Below are 23,029 nucleotides of genomic sequence, written 5' to 3'. Positions count from 1 at the left end.
ATCCTGTCACTGGCCACTGGCGAGTTGCTGTCAACCAAAAGGTCGTTAGTGTGACATGGTCCTAATTCTGTTAAAAATAAGAAAAGATTGTGGGCATAACTCACGTATGTGTCTCTTTTAGCAGGTGGTGTGGAAAGTTTTAGAAACAATCAACTTTTATACCTCCTATCACTTATTTACTTCTTGTTTGATTGGTAATTGCCATGTACAGCTGTATGACAAGGAAAGATAAACTAGTTTTTATCACCCTCCCCAGCCATTCATCAGCTTGCAGGAAATATTGGCGATCGTTGGCTGTAACCTTTTGCCTCTGAACGATTTCCATTTTTCATATTGTAAGTCAGAGCTGTTGACAAGTAGATTACAGATACCACCGGGTTCCCCGACATCCAATACATGATTGATCTGATTTCTTAGTTTCCCAACTTTCCTACTTTGATATAATTGTATAACACAGAACATTCTGTGACAGGAAGATATATGAAGAAGGAATTAAATGGAGCACCACCAGGAGCTCTGCTGGTGATTTGTCATGGCAAGGTATTGTGTCACAGTTGGATATATTCTCTGCAGACTTACTCCTTCTCCAAAGGGCAACTATTTTATTTACTGTTAACTCTTCCAACTCATAGGTAATTAGAAATGGTACCAAGCTGGGTGGCAATTTGAATTCTCACAAAGATTTGGAGGACAGGAACCCAAAAACCTGTATGATAGATTGTTGGAGTTATCAAATAGGAACATGGCAAAGTCCTTCATGCAAAATGTGTAAAACAAATAGGTTATCTTCTCACAGCTTTGAACATGAAATGCGTAAATAATGTAAGAGTCTTGTGATTCTAACCTAAAAAGTGCTTATCATGTTCAAGGGCAATGCGATGCAATGCTACATAGAAAGCATCCGGTTCCACTGTCCTGTGTATGTATGTGGTGGGGCTGAGGATGATATAACACATATGGGCATACAACTGTTCAGTAGTAAGGCTTTTATTATGTCAGTATTTCTAATCCTACACTAAAATAGCATAATCTTTAAACACCAATGTGGTGCATAGGAAGGCAAAGGTAGTAGAGATGGAAAGTGAAAGCCAAATAATGATTGTGCAAATTATGGTGTGCCTTTGATCTTACTGATCAGTCCCTGGACTCCTATCCTGAAAGACAGATGAGCTAAGTATCACATAATAGCCTTATAATTCAGTTCTAATATCGTTAACTGTTTTAGCCGCCATCAGTCGAGTCACAGGGGGCAATACCAGTTATTAAAGCACATTATTATATAGATGCAACAGAGAAATTACAGTACATGTACCCTGTCTATTCCACTTTGGTGGTACTTGTGGTTGTGTTTTTGCAGTTTATTATACGGGAGATAGTGATTGTTGTCCTGTAGAGAAATCAGGAGCTGTTTATGCTACAAGGAATAGAAGGAGGGGGAGCTTGTAGGACATACGGACGGTTCTGCTTAACAGATATTTTATTTTAATGTGTTTGATAGAGGAAGCTGAATTACATTTTGATTGATTATATCTCAGCGATATGATCTCCTCATCAGGATTCCCAGTTCCATTCAACTACCACAGTTATTACAAAACCAAATAATAATATCACTCTCCCTTTTGGATTCCCTGTAGTGTAGAAAAACTAATTCTTGAAGTTCTGCTGTGAGAGAGCAGCACCTTCAATGTGACCTTGTAGGACGGTGAGAGATACAAACTATTGCAGGGAAAGGTTACTATTGTGCATGGGGCAGGGTCCCAGACAGTGGTGGAGAAATCTCACTATTGTGGGTGGAGCAAAGACACAAAACACTGCAGGGAAAATCTCACCATTGTGGGTGAGGCAGAGACACAAACTACTGTGAAGAACTTTCACCAATATGGGAGGGACAGACAAATGATCTACAGTGGGGTATTCATATCCCTTGACATTTTCCACATTTTGTCATGTTACAACCAAAAACGTAAATGTATTTTATTGGGATTTTATGTGATAGACCAACACAAAGTGGCACATACTGATTGTGAAGTGGAAGGAAAATGATACATGGTTTTGTCATTTTTTTACAAATAGATATCTGAAAAGTGTGACATGCATTTGTATTCAGCCCCCTGAGTCAATACTTTGTAGAACCTCCTTTCGCAGCAATTACAGCTACAAGTCTTTGTAGGTATGTCTCTTCCAGCTTTGCACATCTAGAGAGTGAAATTTCTTCCCATTCTTCTTTGAAAAATAGCTCAAGCTCTGTCAGATTGGATGGAGAGCATCTGTGAACAGCAATTTTCAAGTCTTGCCACAGGTTCTCAATTGGATTCAGGTCTAGACTTTGACTGGGCCATTCTAATACATGAATATGTGTTAAACTAAACCATTCCATTGTAGCTCTGGTTGTATGTTTAGGGTCGTTGTCCTGCTGAAAGGTGAACCTCCACCCCAGTCTCAAGTATTTGCAGACTCTAACAGGTTTTCTTCTAAGATTGCCCTATATTAGGCTTCATCCATCTTCCCATCAACTCTAACCAGCTTCCCTGTTCCTGCTGAAGAAAAGCATCCCCACAACATGATGCTGTCACCACCATGTTTCATGGTGGGGATGATGTGTTCAGGGTGAGTGTGCAGTGTGCAGTGTTAGTTTTCCTCCACACACAGCGTTTTGCTATTAGAGACCAAAAAGTTTAATTTTGGTCTCATCTGACCAGAGCACCTTCTTCCACATGTTTGCTGTGTCCCCCACATGGCTTCTCGCAAACTGCAAACGGGACCCCTTATGGCTTTCTTTCAACAATGGCTTTTTTCTTGCCACTCTCCCATAAAGTCCAGATTTGTGGAGTGCACCACTAATAGTTGTCCTGCGGACAGATTCTCCTACCTGAGCTGTGGATCTCTGCAGCTCTTCCAGAGTTACCATGGGCCTCTTGGTTGCTTCTCTGATTAATGCTCTCCTTGCCCGGCCTCTCAGTTTAGGTGGAAGGCCATGTCTTGGTAGGTTTGCAGTTGTGCCATTCTCTTTCCATTTTTGGATGATGGATTGAACAGTGCTCTGTAAGATGTTCAGAGCTTGGGATATTTTTTTAGAACCTAACCCTGCTTTAAACTCCTCCACAACTCCATTCCTAACCTGTCTGGTGTGTTCCTTGGCCTTCATGATGCTGTTTGTTCACTAAGGTTCTGTAACAAACCTCTGAGGGCTTCACAGAACAGCTGTATTTATACTGAAATTAAATTACACACAAGGGGACTCTATGAAATAATTAGGTGACTTCTGAAGGCAATTGGTTCTACTAGAGTTTAGTTAGGGGTATCAGAGTAAAGGGGGCTGAATACAAATGCACGCCACACTTTTCAGATATTTATTTGTAAAAAATTTTGAAAATCATTTATCATTTTTCCTTCCACTTCACTATTATGTGCCACTTTGTTTTGTTCTATCACATAAAATCCTAATAAAATACATTTATGTTTTTGGTTGTAACATGACAAAATGTTGAAAATGTCAAGGGGGTATGAATACTTTTTCAAGGCACTGTACTTTTGAGAAACCTCACTATTGTGAAAGGGGTAGGAAGTTTCATTTGTGTAAACTTTTATTTTACAACCAACGAAATGCATGAAGGTGTGCAGCTTGCCCCCTACATAAAAGCAACAAATGACACTGGATCGCAGGAGTTGCCTATGAACTGTGATATCCTCCTCAGCAGGCATGCCCCAGGCAAGTCATGTGTGTACGATCTGGCCTTGTTTACTGCAGAGAGGGGACTGGCAGAGGACACAAATTGTCTGCTGAATTTCCTGCCCTCCACAGTCCAAACTCCCCCCCCCCCCCCCCCGCCCCGCTCAGTAGACATGGAGAGTGTTGTGAAGTACAGGCCAGTGTGACACTGCCAAACTGGCACCTCCTGAGACTGAGAGCTGTCCTTTTCGTGGAGTAGAAGGAGACACAGTCCAAGACTTCCAGAGATCTCCAGCAAGTGTACTTGGTGTGATCCTGCACCTTGGAAATAAGCACAGGAGCAGATGTGGGCCTGTCAAGGACAGGGTATATGGTGGGAGAAGACATTAGTGGTAGAGCAAAAAGCCCATTAAACGCTGGTATGGCACAGGTGCCCACAATTTTGTGTAGTGATGGTTGAGGGTAGATTGGAGTGATAAGTGATTAGGGTGATAAGCATCAGACTGGTTTACATCTTCAAAAGATGCATTCTGTGGCTAATATGCCCCTTAATCAATTTATCGGCGTTACAAAAAGAGTCTGCAATAGATGCATACCGTAGAATAGGGATGAGCTTCGTGTTCGAGTCGAACCCATGTTCGACTCGAACATCGGCTGTTCGATCGTTCGTCGAATTGCGAACGATATGGGCCGTTCGCGCCAAATTCGTGTGGCGCGTCACGGCCCATAATTCACTGCGGCATCGCAGTGCATTGCTGGCTGATGATTGGCCAAGCATGCACTATGACCCGCATGCTTGGCCAATCACAGCGCCGTCAGTAGAGAGAGCTGTAATTGGCCAAAGCCAGGGTGGCTTTGGCCAATTATGGCTCAGGGGATTTAGTACACACCCCACACTATATAAGGCCGCCTGCACGGCGGCCCTGTGTAGTGTGTGTTCCGGTGTGCTGAGAGATAGAGAGAGAGAGAGACAGTGTCATTTGATTTGAGTTAGATAGATTAGGCAGAACAGTCAGTCAGTTAGCTGCACTTACAGTGTATTGTGTATATATATGCATCCCAGGTGTTGCATATATATATATACACTGTATTCAGTTTAGCTAGATCCGTTCCTGTTATCTTCTATCTAGACTATTTACATTTAATGCAGTGCGTCCTGCTCACAGTGTTCAGCTAGATCCGTTCCTGCTATTTACATTTAGTGCAGTGCGTCCTGCTCACAGTGTTCAGCTAGATCCGTTCCTGTTATCTTCTAGACTATTTACATTTAGTGCAGTGCGTCCTGCTCACAGTGTTCAGCTAGATCCGTTCCTGCAATTTACATTTAGTGCAGTGCGTCCTGCTCACAGTGTTCAGCTAGATCCGTTCCTGCTATTTACATTTAGTGCAGTGCGTCCTGCTCACAGTGTTCAGCTAGATCCGTTCCTGTTATTTACATTTAGTGCAGTGCGTCCTGCTCACAGTGTTCAGCTAGATCCGTTCCTGTTATTTACATTTAGTGCAGTGCGTCCTGCTCACAGTGTTCAGCTAGATCCGTTCCTGCTATTTACATTTAGTGCAGTGCGTCCTGCTCACAGTGTTCAGCTAGATCCGTTCCTGCTATTTACATTTAGTGCAGTGCGTCCTGCTCACAGTGTTCAGCTAGATCCGTTCCTGCTATTTACATTTAGTGCAGTGCGTCCTGCTCACAGTGTTCAGCTAGATCCGTTCCTGTTATCTTCTAGACTATTTACATTTAGTGCAGTGCGTCCTGCTCACAGTGTTCAGCTAGATCCGTTCCTGTTATTTACATTTAGTGCAGTGCGTCCTGCTCACAGTGTTCAACTAGATTCGTTCCTGCTATTTACATTTAGTGCAGTGCGTCCTGCTCACAGTGTTCAGCTAGATCCGTTCCTGCTATTTACATTTAGTGCAGTGCGTCCTGCTCACAGTGTTCAGCTAGATCCGTTCCTGTTATCTTCTAGACTATTTACATTTAGTGCAGTGCATCCTGCTCACAGTGTTCAGCTAGATCCGTTCCTGTTATTTACATTTAGTGCAGTGCGTCCTGCTCACAGTGTTCAGCTAGATCCGTTCCTGCTATTTACATTTAGTGCAGTGCGTCCTGCTCACAGTGTTCAGCTAGAGCCGTTCCTGCTATTTACATTTAGTGCAGTGCGTCCTGCTCACAGTGTTCAGCTAGATCCGTTCCTGTTATCTTCTAGACTATTTACATTTAGTGCAGTGCGTCCTGCTCACAGTGTTCAGCTAGATCCGTTCCTGCTATTTACATTTAGTGCAGTGCGTCCTGCTCACAGTGTTCAGCTAGATCCGTTCCTGCTATTTACATTTAGTGCAGTGCGTCCTGCTCACAGTGTTCAGCTAGATCCGTTCCTGCTATTTACATTTAGTGCAGTGCGTCCTGCTCACAGTGTTCAGCTAGATCCGTTCCTGTTATCTTCTAGACTATTTACATTTAGTGCAGTGCGTCCTGCTCACAGTGTTCAGCTAGATCCGTTCCTGTTATTTACATTTAGTGCAGTGCGTCCTGCTCACAGTGTTCAGCTAGATCCGTTCCTGCTATTTACATTTAGTGCAGTGCGTCCTGCTCACAGTGTTCAGCTAGAGCCGTTCCTGCTATTTACATTTAGCGCAGTGCGTCCTGCTCACAGTGTTCAGCTAGATCCGTTCCTGTTATCTTCTAGACTATTTACATTTAGTGCAGTGCGTCCTGCTCACAGTGTTCAGCTAGATCCGTTCCTGTTATCTTCCTACTGACAGGCAGGCTTGTCTGGTTACAGTCTATAAAGCTACCTGAAGAAAATTACAGGTGTTCTATTTGATCCTATTAGTACCACGGTCAGGCAGCTAGACTATTTACATTTAGTACAGTGCGTCCTGCTCACAGTGTTCAGCTAGATCCGTTCCTGTTATCTTCCTACTGACAGGCAGGCTTGTCTGGTTACAGTATATAAAGCTACCTGAAGAAAATTACAGGTGTTCTATCCCAGCTTAGTGCAGCTACAGGCCATTAGTATGTCTGGAAGGCCAAGAAGGAGAGGCAGACAGTCACAAGCCAATAAGAGAGGGCAAGCAGGCTCTGTGTCTAGTGCTGGTCGTGGAGACGGTGCATCCTCATCAGCACGTGGCCATGGGACACGCTTGGCCTTTTTTTCGGCAGCTGGCCGTGTTGAGCCGCAACATGCGGAAGACTTGGTCGAGTGGATGACCAAGCCGTCCTCATCCTCCTCATCCTCTCTCACCCATGCCCAGGGTGCTTTGTCTGGCAAAGCAGCGGCCTCTTCCCTCAGCTCAATGTCATCAGTGACTCCTTCCCTAGCTCCACCATGTCCTCATGAGGATTCCCTCGAACTGTTTGACCACAGTGTGGGTACATGCTCCAGGAGGATGCCCAGCGTTTGGAAGGCTCTGATGACGATACTGAGCTCGATGAAGGCAGTAACATGAGCACGGACAGAGGGGGTGCCCAAGAAGGACAGCAATCTGGCAGTCATGCTCCCCCTGCTGCAGCATACTGCCAGGTTTGCTCCAGTGATGAGGAGGGAGGGGATGATGAGGTCACTGACTCAACGTGGGTGCCTGATAGGAGAGAGGAGGAGGAGGAGGAGGAGGAGGCGGCGGCACATCACCAACGAGGCAGGATGCCCTCCAGGGGCCAGCCTAAGGGCAGCACATTGACTGCATCACACCCCAAAGCTCCACATGTGCAGGGCGCTGCAGTCTCTGCGCGTTATTCAAAAAGTTCTTTGGTGTGGGCCTTTTTTGAGACGAGTGCATCAGATCGCACCGCTGCTATTTGCAACATATGTCTCAAGCGTATCTCGCGTGGCCAAAACATCTCCCGCTTGGGTACCACATGCTTGACCAGACATATGTTGACCTGCCATGCAGTTCGTTGGCAAGCGTATCTAAAAGACCCACACCAAAGAACAAAGAGGATCTCTCCTTGCTCCTCATCAGCTGAGATTTCCAACCCCACTAGACCTTCAGTCCTCTCTGAGACCTGCAGTGAGAGGAATGAAGGTGTAGAATTAGGTGTGTCACAGCCAAGTACTTGTGGGCAATCTGCTTTTGGTACACCGACGTCAGATTGTACCAGGCAAATTTCCCTGCCCCAGCTGCTGCACCGCCGAAAGAAGTTTGCTCCCAGCCATCCACATGCCCAGCGGTTGAATGCTAGCTTGGCAAAATTGCTAGCACTTCAACTGCTGCCTTTTCAGTTGGTAGACTCTGCCCCTTCCGTGAGTTTGTGGAATGTGCGGTTCCTCAGTGGCAGGTACCCAAAGGCCACTTTTTCTCACGGAAGGCGATTCCGGCTCTCTACCGGCATGTGGAAGGCAATGTCCATGCCTCGCTGGACAGGGCGGTCAGCGGTAAGGTGCATATTACCGCTGACTCATGGTCCAGCAGGCATGGACAGGGACGTTACCTAAGTTTCACGGCGCATTGGGTGACTCTGCTGGCAGCTGGGAAGGATGCAGGACAAGGTGCAGTAGTGTTGGAGGTTGTTCCGCCACCACGCCTCCAAAATGCTGATTGTGACACACCTCTCTCCTCCACCCCCTCCTCTTCTTCTTCCTCCATGGCCTCTTCCTCGGAACCAGCGGTGCTCCGTAGGCGTTCAAGGGGCTACGCAAGTACGCAGGCCAAAAGATGCCATGCGGTGCTTGAGCTGGTGTGCTTGGGGGACAGGAGCCACACTGGGGCAGAGGTTCTGTCAGCTCTGCAGGGGCAGGTTCAGAGGTGGTTGACGCCACGCCAACTTAAGGCAGGAATGGTGGTTTGCGACAATGGCACCAACCTCCTCTCTGCCCTCCGACAGGGACAAATGACCCATATGCCCTGTTTGGCTCACGTCCTTAACTTGGTGGTGCAGCGGTTCTTGGGCAGGTACCCGGGCTTACAGGATGTCCTGAGGCAGGCCAGGAAAGTCTGTGTGCATTTCCGCCGGTCATATAATGCCAGTGCTCGGCTGACGGACCTCCAAAAGGAGTTTAACCTGCCCAAGAACCGCCTAATCTGTGACATGCCCACCAGGTGGAACTCAACGTTGGCCATGCTGCAGCGGCTGCACACGCAGCAGAGGGCCATCAATGAGTACCTGTGCGACTATGGCACCAGGACAGGGTCAGGGGAGCTTGGTTTTTTTTCCCCACGCCAGTGGGCCATGATCAGGGATGCATGCACTGTCCTGTCACCATTCGAGGAGGCCACGAGGATGGTGAGCAGTGACAGTGCATGCATCAGTGACACTGTCCCCCTTGTCCACCTGTTGGAGCACACGCTGCGTGGAATAATGGACAGGGCACTTGAGGCAGAACAGAGGCAGGAAGAGGAGGACTTCCTTAGCTCTCAAGGCCCCCTTTATCCAGACAGTGTTCCTGCGTGCCCGCCGATCACACAGGAAGAGGACGAGGAGGAAGAGGAGGAGGAGGAGGAGGAAGATTGTGTCAGTATGGAGGTGGAGCCTGGCACTCAGCATCAGCAGCAGTCTTTAAGGGATCAGTCCCAAGAAACACATGGACTTGTACGTGGCTGGGAGGAGGTGGCTGCGGACCATGTCGTTCTTAGTGACCCAGAGGACTCCGGACCGAATGCCTCAGCAAACCTACGCTGCATGGCCTCCCTGATCCTGCAAAGCCTGCGTAAGGATCCTCGTATTCGTGGTATCAAGGAGAAGGACCAATACTGGCTGGCAACCCTCCTTGATCCACGTTACAAGGGTAAGGTTGCGGACCTTATCTTGCCATCGCAGAGGGAGCAGAGGATGAAACATCTTCGGGAGGCCTTGCAGAAAGGTCTGTGCAACACGTTCCCAGAGACTGGGAGGTTACAAACTCCTGTTTCTGGACAACGTGTTGCTGAGGCTTCGGTCAGTCAAAGAAGGAGCGGTGGAGAAGGTGGCCGTCTGACCGATGCGTTCAGACAATTTTTTGGTCCGCAGCCCCAAGGTATGATCGGTTCCAGCAACCATCGCCAGCGTCTGTTTTACATGGTGCAGGAATACCTAGGGGCAAGATCAGACTTGGACACCTTTCCCACCGAAAATCCTCTGGGTTACTGGGTCTTGAGGATGGATCACTGGCCAGAGCTTGCACAGTATGCAATTGAGCTACTGGCCTGTCCTGCATCCAGCGTTCTTTCGGAACACACATTCAGTGCTGCTGGAGGCGTGGTAACCGATCACAGGGTGCGTCTGTCCACCGACTCGGTCGATCGGCTGACCTTCATAAAAATGAATGAGTCTTGGATCACCACCAGCTACCAAGCACCTGATGCTGATGTAACCGAATAATTTTTTTTGAAATCTCAGATCCCTTCAAAGACTGCCTATGCTGATGCTGAGTGACTATCCCTGAGTAATTATCCTCTTCCTCCTCAATCATCACGCTGTTAGCTTGTAAGAACATTTTTGGTTCTGGGCGCCACCACCAGTGCCTAAGGCACAATTTTTCAGCCCCTGTTTAACAGGGGCGTGTAATTACAATTTTTGATGTAATACTTTGCAGCAGGGCTCGTTCCTGCATTCCAACTAGAGTGTCTGTGAGGGGTTGCAGTGTTGTGGCACCAGCACCAGTGCCTAAGGCCCAATTTTTCTGCCCCTGTCTAACAGGGGCGTGTAATTACAATTTTTGATGCAATACTTTGCAGCAGGGCTCGTTCCTGCGTTCCAACTAGAGTGTCTGTGAGGGGTTGCAGTGTTGTGGCACCAGCACCAGTGCCTAAGGCCCAATTTTTCTGCCCCTGTCTAACAGGGGCGTGTAATTACAATTTTTGATGCAATACTTTGCAGCAGGGCTCGTTCCTGCGTTCCAACTAGAGTGTCTGTGAGGGGTTGCAGTGTTGCGGCACCAGAACCAGTGCCTAAGGCCCAATTTTTCTGCCCCTGTCTAACAGGGGCGTGTAATTACAATTTTTGAAGCAATACTTTGCAGCAGGGCTCGTTCCTGCGTTCCAACTAGAGTGTCTGTGAGGGGTTGCAGTGTTGTGGCACCAGCACCAGTGCCTAAGGCCTAATTTTTCAGCTCCTGTTCAACAGGGGCATGTAATTACAATTCTTGATCTAATATTTCACAGCAGGGCCCTGTGAGGGCTTACAGTGTTGTGGCCACAGCAACACCTAAGGCCCAAATTTCTGCTGAGTATATAGGGCAGGACCCTACTTTCAAACATCTAACTTACAAACGACTCCTACTTGCAAACGGAAGGAGACAACAGGAAGTGAGATGAAATCTACCCCTAGGAAGGGAAATTCTCTCCTGTAAGAGTTAATATGGGAAAACAATTTCTCCTTTCCACTGATGCTTTCCAATCCTTGTTCCACAAAAAAACCCAAATTTTCAAAAAACATTTTTCATTGGGACAAAAAAGTGAGGTGAAATCTTCTGAAGAGGAGGAAAGACAGCAAAACAAATGTCACAGGGGTGATAACCCTTCCCTATGTTTTCCAAAAAGCTTAGAAAAGATTTTTTGGCTGGAGCTAAACACGTTAAAAATGTTCAAAATTACAAACAGATTCTACTTAACAACAAACCTACAGTCCCTGTCTTGTTTGCACCGCCTGTATACTGCTGTTCAGAGTATATAGGGCCTGGTGGCCCCACACCTTTCCTTATTTTAATTTGGGTGCGGGGTTCCCCTTAATATCCATACAAGACCCAAAGGGCCTGGTAATGGACTGGGGGGTACCCATGCCGTTTGTCTCACTGATTTTCATCCATATTGCCATGACCCGACATGACATTAAACCCGCAAGCAGTTTTAAATGAGATTTTTTCCTTTAAAAATGACATTTGGTGCAGGGACTGTTCTAAACATGGGAAACACGCGTCACTTTACAGGCATACTATAGACACCCCCCAGGTACGATATTTAAAGGAATATTTCACTTTTTTTTTTTTTACTTTAAGCATCATTAAAATCACTGCTCCCGAAAAAACGGCCGTTTTTAAAAGTTTTTTTTGCATTGATACATGTCCCCTGGGGTAGGACCCGGGTCCCCAAACCCTTTTTAGGACAATACCATGCAAATTAGCCTTTAAAATGAGCACTTTTGATTTCGAACGTTCGAGTCCCATAGACGTCAATGGGGTTCTAACGTTCGTGCGAACTTTCGGTCCGTTCGCGGGTTCTGGTGCGAACCGAACCGGGGGGTGTTCGGCTCATCCCTACCGTAGAATATATAGGTAAAAATAAAATCAATAGAGAGGAAAGAAAAGTAATCTCATAGGGTTATATCATAAGTAGTGTATATACAGCATATACTATTAGGAAAATGGATGTGATCTATATTATGCTTATTGGATCTATATGTAGCAAAGTCCCGGGGCCCCTGAAGCCCAATGGTGACCTCCAGAGTTAAGGACAGCTGACATCCTTCAGTGTAGAGTGGGTTACAAGGCATGATGGGTTTAATGCAAGATGAAAAGGTGGGCGCCAGACACTTTTTGAATGCAAGAGATTTATTGTATCTTAAACAGAACTGTGGGAGAGAGGATTAGTGCCAGGACACCCTTAGGCAGATGCAATGTCAATTGGCAAACTCTGAGACTTCTATAGGTAGACAGCTATACAGGTGAAGGCCTCCAGCCGGACACCACTTCTGTATAGGTAGGACCGCTGTCTCCTATGGCAACAATCTTGTAGCTGTTACTAATGGTAAAGATATCCAACTATCTGCAACATGAACAGTTCTCTTTACCCCAAACTCACTCACTGTGGGTCTTCACTTAACAAGCTCCCAGTCTCTCTCACTAGACTTCAGATCCACTAGCCACTGGATCCCCTGAGCTCTTTCACTGTAGCACTTGTTATCTTCCTCAAGCGTCACCCCCGCTTCACTGCTGGGTTCCGTGGCATGGCACTCACAGATACTCCTCAAGCTTCACTCCTGCTGACACGTTAGGTCCCTGGCTTGGCACTCCACAAGCATCACCTCTGCTGTCTCGCTGGGTCCCTGACTTGGCACTTGCTGATGCTTTCCCACTTCTTCACTGTCCCCGGTTGGCGAGAAGCCTGCTCTGGTACTGGCCTCAGTTTACTCATAATGGTCTCCGGTAGCAAGGTGGGTGGTCCCTTTGTGGCGACAGCTTCCCCCCAAGATAGCCTAGCAGCCAGATGTCCCCAGGATAGGCCTTAGGTTTCTGGCCTAACAGCCCAGGACAATACGACACACATCCACCCAGACAGCCATCCAGGTGGCACAGAACCCTAATCACCTGACTCCACCAAAATAAATAGGTTCTCCCAGCACGCCAAGAGACCCAAGAAAATCCCTGCCCATTGGCTAAAATACCCCATTCATTCTTAATCTGTCATTGCAATGCCCTTGTCTTATCTAATGTCACCAGACACCCGGCCATCTAGTGACAGAAGAGAGAAGTGCAGCAATTCCAGAAATAGGGTAAAATCAATTGACCTCCTAACAGTTGGCCAAAGCAACTATCACTTGCCAAATAAATGTAATAGCAACCCTGTCTAAACATCAGGGTGCTAGATATATATCATAACAAGTTTCAAGAAGCATAAGATAAACAACCAAAGCCAGTTATACAGTATGTGTCAAAATATGGTAATACATATATCCCGGAGAGGGGAAAGCATTCTCCTCCAATTGTATGTATATATACAACATAAATATATTAAAAGGTGGACTATTTACACCTTGTTACATCTGCATAAGAAGGTTTATCTATTACCACTAGGGATGAGCTTCGAGTTCGAGTCGAACTCCTGTTCGACTAAAAACATCGGCTGTTCGCCAGTTCGCTGGACAGCGAAAAATTTGGGGTGTTTGCGGCAAATTCGAAAGCTGTGGAACACCCTTTAAAAATCTATGGGAGAAATCAAAAGTGCTAATTTTAAAGGCTTATATGCAAGTTATTGTCATAAAAAGTGTTTGGGGACCTGGATCCTGCCCCAGGGGACATGGATCAATGCAAAAAAAAGTTTTAAAAACGGCCGTTTTTTCGGGAGCAGTGATTTTAATAATGCTTAAAGTGAAACAAAAAAAGTGTAATATTCCTTTAAATTTCATACCTGGGGGGTGTCTATAGTATGCCTGTAAAGGGGCGCATGTTTCCCGTGTTTAGAACAGTCTGACAGCAAAATGACATTTCAAAGGAAAAAAGTCATTTAAACTACTCACGGCTATTAATGAATTGTCGGTCTGACAATACACATAAAAGTTCTTTGATAAAAACGGCATGGGAATACCCCACAGGGGAACCCCGAACCAAAATTTTTAAAAAAATGGCGTGGGGTCCCCCCAAAAATCCATACCAGACCCTTATCTGAGCATGCAACCTGGCAGGCCGCAGGAAAAGAGGGGGGACGAGAGAGCGGCCCCCCTCCTGAACCGTTCCAGGCCACATGCCCTCAACATTGGGAGGGTGCTTTTGGGTAGCCCCCCCAAAGAACCTTGTCCCCATGTTGATGGGGACAAGGGTCTCATCCCCACAACCCTTGCCCGGTGGCTGTGGGGGTCTGCGGGCGGGGGGGCTTTACGGAATCTGGAAGCCCCCTTTAACAAGGGGACCCCCAGATCCCGGCCTCCCCATGTGAAATGATAAGGGGGTACAAAAGTACCCCTACCATTTCACAAAAAAACTGTCAAAAATGTTAAATGTTAAAAATGAAAGGAGACAGTTTTTGACAATTCCTTTATTTAAAGTCTTCTTTTTTCCATCTTCTATCTTCTTTCTTCTATCTTCCATCTTTCTTCGGTTTCTTCCTCCATCTTCTTCTTCTTCTGGGTCTTCTGGTTCTTCCTTCGGTGTTCTCGTCTGGCATCTTCCTCCGTGGCATCTTCTTCCCTTCTTCTTCTCGGGCCGCTCTGCATCTATGATGGGAGGCTCCCGCTGAGTGACGCTTCTCGTCTTCTGACGGTTCTTAAATAACGGAGGGCGGGGCCACTCTGTGACCCCGCCCCCCTCTGACGCATGGGGACTTCCCTGTGGCATTCCCCGTGACGTCAGGGGGGGCGGGGTCACCGGGTGGCCCCACCCTCTGTTATTTAAGAACCGTCAGAAGACGAGAAGCGTCACACAGCGGGAGCCTCCCATCATGGATGCGGAGCGGCCCGAGAAGAAGAAGGGAAGAAGATGCTGAGGAGGAAGATGCCAGACAAGAACACCGGAGGAAGAACCAGAAGAACCAGAAGAAGAAGAGGATGGAGGAAGAAACCGAAGGAAGATAGAAGAAGGAAGATAGAAGAAAGAAGATGGAAAAAAGAAGACTTTAAATAAAGGAATTGTCAAAAACTGTCTCTTGTCACATTCTTGACAGTATCTTTGTGAAATTTTGAGGGCATGAGGCCTGGTACGGTTCAGGGGGTGGTGCTCTCTCATCTCCCCCTCTTTTCCTGCAGCCTGCCAGGTTGCGTGCTCAGATAAGGGTCTGGGGTGGCTTTTTGGGGGGACCCCACGCCATTTTTTTTTCAATTTTGGAACGGGGTTCCCCTTAAAACCCATACCAGACCTAAAGGGTCGGGTATAGATTTTGAGGGGGACCCCCACGCCATTTTTTTAAAAAATTTTGGCCAGGGTTCCCCTTAATATCCATACCAGACCTGAAGGGCCTGGTATGGAATTTAGGGGGACCCCCCACGCCATTTTTTTTTTTACATTTTGGTTCAGGGTTCCCATGCCGTTTTTATCAATGAACTTTTATGTGTATTGTCGGACCGACAATTCATTAATAGCCGCGAGTAGTTTTAAATGACTTTTTTTCCTTTGAACTGTCATTTTGCTGTCAGACTGTTCTAAACACGGGAAACATGCGCCACTTTACAGGCATACTATAGACACCCCCCAGGTACAAAATTTAAAGGAATATTACCCTTTTTTATTGTTTCACTTTAAGCATTATTAAAATCACTGCTCCTGAAAAAACTGACGTTTTTAAAACTTTGTTTTGCATTGATCCATGTCCCCTGGGTCAGGACCCAGGTCCCCAAACACTTTTTATGACAATAACTTGCATATAAGCCTGTAAAATGAGCACTTTTGATTATTCGTGTTCGAGTCCCATAGACTTTAACGGTGTTCGTACAAATTTTTTGCCTGTTCGCATGTTCTAGTGCGAACCGAACAGGGGGGTGTTCGGCTCATCCCTAATTACCACATAGATCTATGTTCTCTTAAAATAAAAAGGAAACATATTAAAAAACTAAAGTACATTACTACATACAGATTCATCCACAAGCACATAAATACATGCTGTCTTGTTGTACAGAGTGATTAACTGGGCAAGAAACGAATCAAATAAAAAGGAAAATTTATTATCAAATACTTACCGTAATTTTCCTTTCCTGATGGACTCCATGGCAGCCTACGTGTGGGTTAACCCCGCCTCCTCTCCAATGCTATAGGACCCCATTCCCATAAAAGAGTACTCACCACTAGCTACTGCGTTCCGTAACTAGCCTACTCTATGACCAATGGGTGGGAACTCCGTCTGCCATGGAGTCCATCAGGAAAGGAAAATTACGGTAAGTATTTGATAATAAATTTTCCTTTTTCCTGACAGACTCCATGGCAGCCTACGTGTGGGAAATAACTAGCCGACCACACGGGTGGGTATGTTGAGTCAAACCCAAAAAATTTTAATTTGCCCTATCAACCGATAGGATTCTCAAAGCAAAGTTTACAGAGGACAATGAAGCAGGCTCAATACAATAGTGAGACATGAAAGTATTGATAGAGGCCCACGAGGCCGCCTTGCATATGGTGTCCGGGGCCACGTGTCGAGCTGCCGCCCATGAAGCCGCCATTCCCCTGGTGGAGTGAGCTGTCACCGCCTGTGGAGGAGCCAAGCCCTTCGCCCTGTATGCTTGTTGAATAGTCTGAACAATCCAAGTAGCGAGTGTCCTAATCGAAGCTTTTTTCCCTTTATTGCTTCCTGAGTGTAAAATAAATAAATGGTCAGAACGTCTGAAGGGAGAAGTTATTCTCAGGTATTCTTTAATTGCTTCCCCTACATCCAGAGGATGAATTTCGGAAGATCCTGGAGACTTAAACGTGGGAAGGACTATTTCTTGATTATCATGGAACACTGAGGACACTTTTGGATTTAAACCCAGCATAGGGACGAGTACTACCCGGTCTGGGAAGAACGTCAGGAAGGGTTCTTCACAACCCAGAGAGCCAATCTCAGAGACCCTTTTTGCCGATGTGACGGCTACTAAAAAGACCACCTTTGCCGAGAAGTCCTTAATAGAGAGCGGGGAAGGCCCGCTAGTACTGAGTCCAGAGATTGAATCCAGAACTAGTGGCAGATCCCATTTGGGGAACGTGGATTTTCTTTGGGGCTTAAGCCTTGAAGCGCCACGAAAGAATTGCCGGATTAACGGATCATTTGCCCAAGAGGACCCTGAGAAGGCAGACAGTGCAGATACCTGGACTCTAAGCGAGCTGATGGATAATGGTAGGTCTAAACCTGTTTGAAGGAAGCTGAGGACGTCTTGCACCTCCGGGTGTCTACAAGACCTGCCGTTAGAAGAGCAGAAATCCACAAACTTGGACCAGATCCTACTGTAGACTTTATTCGTGCTAGGTCTTCTTGAGCTCATAAGAGTTGAGATCACTGAGGGAGCGCAACCAAGCGAGATTAGCCTCTCCCTCTCAAGAACCAGACCATCAGTCTCAGTACTGCCGGACATGGGTGCAGAACTGACCCCTGAGAAAGAAGGTCCGGCCTGAGAGGGAGAGGCACCGGGTCCCTGAAGCTGAGCTGGACAAGGAGAGGGAACCATGGCCTGTTCGGCCAGTATGGAGCTATCATCAACACTTCGGCTGTTTCCGAACTGAGCCTCTGCAGGAACCTCAGGATGACTGGAAGCGGTGGAAAGGCATAGGCCTTGTTGAATCTCCAGAGATCCGTCAGTGCGTCCGACCCGAGAGCCTGGCTGCAATGACCTCTGGCATAATATTTCTTCAACTTGCAGTTGTGGCGTGAGGCGAATAGATCCACCTCGGGTTCGATCCCCAGTGATGAGACCCATCTGAATGTCTCCATATTCAGGGACCACTCGTTGTTGTCCAGCTTGGTGCGAGAAAGGAAGTCTGCTTGGGTATTTTGGACCCCTGGGACAAACACTGCCGAGATATTGCATAGGTTCTTCTGTGCCCAGGAAAGGATGGGCTCGACTTCCCGAAGGAGATTGAGGCTCCGGGTACCCCCCTGCCTCTTCACATAGGCGACTGCCGTTGTGTTGTCCATTCTTAGCAATACTGAGTTCCCTTTCAGTAGGTGAGAGAAGGACTGCAGTGCACACCAGGCCGCTCTGAGCTCTAGGACGTTCGAACCCGGGACTGGCAGGCATGGATCCCATTTGCCCTGTGCAAGGTTCGAACCGCAGAGGGCTCCCCAGCCCGTCCCGCTGGCATCGGTCGTAACCGTGATACAGGCGATGGGAGCAATGGAATGACATGTCAGTAAGTTCTTGCGTTGGAGCCACCAGAAGAGGCTGTTTCTCATTGATGATGTCACCCGGATGACCTGATTCTTGTCCCCTGTTTCCCATTGCTGCAGGAACCCTGACTGGAAGGGACGTAATCTCCACAAGGCCCATTTGACCATGGGAGTCGTGGAGACCATCGTGCCGATGATTATTAGACACTGAGAGGCCTTCAGGTGTGAGGCATGTAGAGCCCGAGCAATTCTGTCCCGGACCACCGGAACTTTCTGTAGTGGAAGAGAAATAGTGCTTCTTACGGTGTCGAACTGTGCTCCCAGATATATTAGGCGTTGAGTCGGAATTAGGTGGCTCTTTGCAAGATTCAGAAGCCACCCGAAGCTGGATAGAGCGGAGATCACCTACTCCCGGTGGGCCAGCAGCCGATCCCTGCTTTGAGATAGAACCAGGAGGTCGACGAGGTAGTGGTAGAGCCGCACCCCCTTTAACCTTATGAGGGCCACCGTGGCTAAGAGGATCTTTGAGAAGACCCGGGGGGAGGTTGTCAACCCGAAGGGGAGGCAAATAAACTGCAGATGCTCCTGCCCTACTTGGAAACGTAGGTACTTGTGAAGCCGCTCCTCTACTGGGACGTGGAAGTAAGCGTCCTTCAAATCGATGGAAATCATCCAATCGTTTTGCTGAATGGCTTGCTGAATGGTCGACAGAGATTCCATCTTGAACTTTCCTTGCTCTATAAACTCGTTCAGGTAGGTCAGGTCTATGACCGGGCGCCAAGAGCCACTCTTTTTTCGAACTAAGAAAAGGGGAGAATATACCCCCTGAAACCATTCGTCCCTGGGGACATGTACAACTGCTCCTTGAGACTTCAGAAGGTCCACATAGGACAGAAGAGCTTTCCTTTGATCTTCCGACCGGGGAAGAAGAGTGGAGACAAATCTGGGGGGAGGAATATTGGAAAAGGTCCATCTGTGACCTGTTGAAACTGTTCTTATCACCCAAAAGTCCGAGATCGAGGCCACCCAGACGTGCCGGAAGAGGCTTAGCCGTGCCCCTACCCGACCCGCCTGGGCGGGCGTAATCTCAAAAGGACTTTGCCTGCTCACGACCACTGGATGTCTGGCCTTTAGCGGACTTGCGAAAGGAAGCTTGACCTCTGCTCCAGTTCTTCCTGAAGTCCCTGCCGGGCTTGTAAGAGCGAGCTTCCCTGGAGCGCTCTGGGGAACGTCTTCTAAACTGAGGTTTCTTCCGCCCAAGAAGGCGTCTATCCTGGGGAAGGAAGCCCGACTTGCCACCCGTAGCACGTGATATGGCATCATCGAGTTTATTGCCAAACAGTGAGGATCCCTCGAAGGGAATTTTACACCAGGCCTGTTTGGAAATAGGGTCAGCAAGCCAAGGACGTAACCATAATGCCCGTTTGGCCGTGACTGACGATAGCATAACTCGCGCCAACAGGCGTATCAAATCAATGGATGCCTCCCCCAAGAAGACTGCCGCTAGCTTTAATTCTGCGGCCGCTGAACTTCCCGCCAGTTCTTCCGAAATTCCCTTAAGGAAGGAATCCACATTTTCCGCCCAAGCCTCCATGGCTTTTGACATGGCTGCCAGAGCAAACGCTGGTTTACAGGCCGTGCCTGCCAACCCATAGATTCTCTTCAGATCCTGGTCAATCCTTCTCTCGAGACCATCCTTGAAGGATACCGTATCCTCCAGGGGAAGAGTGACATGTTTAGCCAGCCGCATCAGGGCAGCGTCTACAAGGGGAGCATTCTCTAGGTATTTCACCTCTTCTGACTTGAAGGGGTACAATCTGGAGGTTTTGTTAACCATAGAGGATTTCCTATCCGTTTTGCTCCATTCCTCATCTATAATATCTTTGAGCTCTGAAAGGAGCGGAAAGTTTGAACGTTCTTTTCCGAGGTGTTTGAAGAATTTCTTCTGCTTGGCCGGGGGAGTAGCGGGATCCTCCCATTTAAGGGCCTCTTTGATTGCTTTAATTAAAGGTGACACCATGTTGAAGTCAAAGCCTCCGATTTCCTCTTCCTCCCGAAGATCATCATCCGAGGAATCAAGAGAGGCCGCATAAGGCTGGGACGTGCCCGGGTCTTCACGGGCCTCATCAGCCGGGGGGCCAGACAGTACCGTAGACTGGCTCAGCGTGTGGGGTGAATCCAACTCTTTCAGGGATTGCTGTACCACACGTTTAACTAGAGATTCCAAATGCTGGGTCTCTGTTTCCTTTTCCCTGACCGCCCGGGCATAGCACCGGTCACATAGTGATTTGCCCTCCGGAACTCTTGTTCCACATCCCCAGCAGGCTCTACGATCAGAGCGGCTGTCATGGCGGTGGGAGCGGTGTCTGGAGGAGGAATGAGATCATCTCCTCTGGTGGTGGTCTCCAGAAGCAGAGCCTCGTCTGAATCTTGAAGGAGACTGGCGTTGTGGCCTGGCAAGGTCTTTAACATTCTGGACCGGAATCTGAGGGTCCGATCTAGAAGGGCTGGAAAAAAAAGCACAATAGGGAAGGGAAAATGATGGGACCGTCATCAGAAAACGCATATACCATGCGACTGACCTTCCACCCCTCCCCTCTTAAGCACATACCTTGTGCGAGAGGGCTGGCCACTTAAAGGCGGTGAACTATCCATAATTTGCTTCTTCTATAAGAAGTGCGATACAATGCAGCTGGTCTGCAAAAAAGAGAGAAAAAATGGCCTAGATGGGCCAACAAACCAGTAAGAAGGAGTCCGTTGCCCCTAAAGAGTCACAACATCTCATCATATATCAAGGAGAAATTTATTTATATATATTATATATATATTTTTTTTTTTTTTAATTTATTTTATATTATATTATTTCCTTTTTTTTTTTTTAAACTTTGAATATAAAATATATATATTTTTGTTTGTTTTTTTTTTTTTTTTTTTACAAGTATATGCATTTCTACATTTCCACGCACAAAGTATACCAAAGTGCTCAAAACACTCACCTAAAGTTGACCAGTGCTGGGCATGGGGAAGACCGCTGCACTCCCGTTCACTGCGAGGGAAATCCCACTGTGAGGGAGTCTCAGAGCGGCATTTAAAGCTCCCCGCCCGTGACGTCACCGCCCATGACGCGCCTGTGCCATGGGTCAGCGATCGTACCGCGCACGCGCGGTTCCAGGGCATTATGCCGTACTGCGCATGCGCGAGCCAAGCCTCGGTCTCGAGGAGGCTATTGCGCATACGCGAACAGCGAGAACGCCGTACCCGGAAGTAGTGAGGCAGGCTGGAACGCACCAGCGCTCCAGCCGCCATGAGGGGCGGAAAAGGACCCAAAACGACCGGTCTCGCTGATACAGAGACCGGAGATACCTGGGGAAAGACAGGATACATAGAAAACACTGCCATGGAGACAAACATGCTTCCGACCTTGCCAGCCGTTTGGTACGTCCAGAAGTTTTCAGCATACAGAGGCAACCATCCCTCCACCACAAGGGGAAAATCTTTAGCCTCAAACGCTACTCACCCGCCCGTGGCTGGGCCCTGAGTTGCACCGCAAGAAGTATGCCATAATCCTGGATCCGTCCGACCGGACATGAACAACTTGAATAGGTCCATTGGAGGAGGACAAAAAAGGAACGCAGTAGCTAGTGGTGAGTACTCTTTTATGGGAATGGGGTCCTATAGCATTGGAGAGGAGGCGGGGTTAACCCACACGTAGGCTGCCATGGAGTCTGTCAGGAAAAATAGATTTTTTAAGGTCTGAGAAAGGCTAGTGTAATGAAAGTCCATAGATCAAGGGTATCCAAACTACAGCTCACAGGCCAAATCTGGCCTGCTATAAGATTTTATCCAGCTGTAAGTGTTGAATCTGATGGGCTCAAGATTATTTTATTTTGTTTTGCTTTGTTTTACTAAAGTTTTTATAAAAATAAATCATATCATGCCGATTAGGTGTTAGTTGACCTTTTCATCTTCTCTGTTTTCACAATACTAATCTGTTTACAGGGATGACTAGTTGCAATTTAAAATGGTACTAAAGTTCAACCTGAAACTTTTTTTTTACCTGTTGATCCTGTTATTTTTAAACTTTCCTTAAAAATTATAAATGCACATGTCTTTGCAGGTAAAATAATGTGCATTTATTTATTATTTTTATTTATATTTTCTTAGAAGCCTGCAAAAAAGGAAAACTATGGATTGAAGGTGTGTATTGCTGCCAAAGCTGCTTTCCCCTTTTTTATGCAGGGGGACATACAGTATCTCACAAAAGTGAGTACACCCCTCACATTTTTGTAAATATTTTATTATATCTTTTCATGTGACAACACTGAAGAAATGACACTTTGCTAAAATGTAAAATAGTGAGTGTACAGCTTGTATAACACACACAGCCATTAATGTCTAAACCGCTGGCAACAAAAGTGAGTACAGCCTTAAGTGAAAATGTCCAAAATGGACCCAAAGTGTCAAAAATTAAGTGTGGTCACTATTATTTTCCAGCACTGCCTTAACATTCTTGAGCATGGAGTTCACCAGAGCTTCACAGGTTGCCACTGAAGTCCTCTTCCACTCCTCCATGACGACATCATGGAGCTGGTGAATGTTAGAGACCTTGCGTTCCTCCACCTTCCGTTTGAGGATGCCCCACAGATGCTCAATAGGGTTTAGGCCTGGAGACATGCTTGGCCAGTCCATTACCTTTACCCACAGCTTCTTTAGCAAGGCAGTGGTCGTCTTGGAGGTGTGTTTGGGGTCGTTATCATGTTGGAATACTGCCCTGTGGCCCAGTGTCCGAAGGGAGGAGATCATGCTCTGCTTCAGTATGTCAAAGTACATGGCATTCATGGTTCCCTCAATGAACTGTAGCTCCCCAGTGCCAGCAGCACTCATGCAGCCCCAGACCATGACACTCCCACCACCATGCTTGACTGTAGGCAAGACACACTTGTCTTA

This window comes from Aquarana catesbeiana, linkage group LG09 (genome assembly GCF_042186555.1).
Source record: "Aquarana catesbeiana isolate 2022-GZ linkage group LG09, ASM4218655v1, whole genome shotgun sequence".
Taxonomy (NCBI): Eukaryota; Metazoa; Chordata; class Amphibia; order Anura; family Ranidae; genus Aquarana; species Aquarana catesbeiana.
This window is presented reverse-complemented; position numbering follows the sequence as displayed.